Source organism: Cucurbita pepo, unplaced genomic scaffold (genome assembly GCF_057944985.1).
Source record: "Cucurbita pepo subsp. pepo isolate OVF unplaced genomic scaffold, ASM5794498v1 scafford_35, whole genome shotgun sequence".
Classification (NCBI taxonomy): Eukaryota; Viridiplantae; Streptophyta; class Magnoliopsida; order Cucurbitales; family Cucurbitaceae; genus Cucurbita; species Cucurbita pepo.
This window is the reverse complement of record NW_028257940.1, coordinates 2,501-5,000: the sequence shown is the minus strand read 5'-3', so window position 1 is coordinate 5,000 and position 2,500 is coordinate 2,501.

Sequence of the window (2,500 nt, the reverse complement as noted above, 5' to 3'; positions counted from 1 at the left end):
ATGAAGCGTGAGTACACGTATAAAGCCTTGAAGGTTAGCCCCTACAACAATTCATCACACCTAACATCCGTGGAAAGTAAGAACGTGTATAAAACCTTGGACTATAAAAATATCATCAAACCCAATACCCGTGAAAAGTGAATGTTCATTTTTAATGCTTGTATTGTTGTGACTTTTTTTTTTTTTGGGGGAACTAAGAAAAGAGTGACACCCGTAAAAATTTAACTATTTTTTTTTTTCTTTTGGTTGTCTAAAACAATAAAATGAAGAGTTTTGATACTAGAGCAAGTACATTACACTAAGACACCCACCAGGACCTTGTTTTTACAATCATCATCCATTAATTGTGAAAGTACATGTGGAGTGGTTGGTTTGTTGTAATTTTTTTTCTGGGAGCTAAGCAACATGAAAGAAAGAATGATTCCCACAAAATTTCAGATTTTTTTTACAACTCTAACTATTTTTTCTAATTTCTTATTATTTAATATTTAAAAATTCATTAAAAAAAAATTGGTTGGTTGAAAAACTATGAAACTTGATTTCTAGATCCATTACAATGTCCAATCCATGAATCAATCGAGTTCATGGAAAAAAATATTATAAAACTTGAGATATTTGACCGTATGACCGTTCAGAAAAATCGTATCTAGGCCTGGCAGACCAAAAATGCCTCAAAATGTACTATATAGGGGGGTGACTAGTCTGCATGGGCTGGGCACGGGGGTACCCCCTATATCTTCCGCCACCCCCACGCCCCAAGCACTATGCGCCGCACATGGGCATATGCTTGGGCCGTACGGGTGGTGGTCGGAGGTCGAGGGCGTTTGACGACGGTGGTGCGGTGGCGGAACGCGCACGGTGGGGCAGTGTCGGAACGTTCCCTCGCGCTCGCCCGCCCCGCCATGCCCCACCCGCGTGCGCCCCGCCCTGCCCCACCCCCGCCCTGCCCCGCCAGCGCGCGCGCGCGTGCGCGCCCCACGCCCCGCACAGCCCTCGTTCTCCCGCGCGCGCGCCCCGTCCCGCCCCGCCCGCGTGCTTCTGCGCGCGCGCGCCCCGCCCCGCCCAGCCCTCGTTCTCCCGCGCGCGCGCGCCCCGTCCCGCCCCGCCCGCGTGCTTCTGCGCGCGCGCGCCCCGCCCCGCCCAGCCCTCGTTCTCCCGCGCGCGCGCGCCCCGTCCCCCCCCGCCCGCGTGCTTCTGCGCGCGCGCGCCCCGCCCCGCCCAGCCCTCGTTCTCCCGCGCGCGCGCGCCCCGTCCCGCCCCGCCCGCGTGCTTCTGCGCGCGCGCGCCCCGCCCCGCCAGCGTCTCCCGCGCGCGCGCGCCCCGCCCCGCCCGCGTTCTTCTGCGCGCGCGCGCCCCGCCCCGCCCCGCGTGCTGCTGCGTGCACGCCCGCGCCCCATCCATCACCCATTAATTGTGAAAGTACTTGTGGAGTGGTCGGTTTGTTGTAATTTTTTTTCTGGGAGCTAAGAAACATGAAAGAATGATTCCCAAAAAAATTCAGATTTTTTTGACAAATCTAGCTATTTTTTTTAATTTCTTATTATTTAATTTTTAAAAATTCATTAAAAAAAATTGGTTGGTTGAAAAATTATGAAACTTGATTTCTAGATCCATTACAATGTCCAATCCATGAATCAATCGAGTTCATGGAAAAAAACACTCTAAAACTTGAGATATTTGACCGTATGACGGCTCAGAAAAATCGTATCTAGGCCTGGCAGACCAAAAATGCCTCAAAATGTACTATATAGGGGGGTGACTAGTCTGCATGGGCTGGGCACGGGGGTACCCCTATATCTTCCACCACCCACACGCCCCAAGCACTATGCGCCGCACATGGGCATATGCTTGGGGCGTGGGAGTGGTGGTCGGCGGACGAGGGCGGTTGACGGCGGCGGTGCGGTGGCGAAACTTGCAGGGTCAGGCAGTGTCGGGTGCGCCTTTGGGCATGTGACATGAGCCTTGTTGAGAATGAAATGTTGCGATGTTGCCTTCTAACTTGGGCTGGCTTGAGGATGGTTGATGGTTGGTACGATGATGAAACATGCAAGGTGGGGTGGAGCCGGGTGCCTTCGGGCGTGCGGCATGAACCTCGTTGAGTGTGTGACGTTGTGGTGATGCCTCGCCAGCCTTGGGCCAGCCCTATGTTTTGAAGGCGGGTGGTGCCAGAACATGTTTGGCTGGTTGGAATCGGGTGCCTTTGGGTGTGCGACATGAGCCTTGTTGAGCACGGAATGTTACGATGTTGCCTTCTAACTGGGATTCTCTGGTGTGAGGACTGTGGATGGCTGCTGGTACGATGATGAAACATGCAAGGTGGGGTGGAGCCGGGTGCCTTCGGGCGTGCGGCATGAACCTCGTTGAGTGTGGGACGTTGTTGTGGTATGCCTCCCTTCCTTGGGCCAGCCCTATGTTTTGAAGGTTGCGTGGTGGGCAGAACATGCTTGGTGGGGTGGTGTCAAATGACTTTGGGCGTGCGACATGAGACTCGTTGAGCATG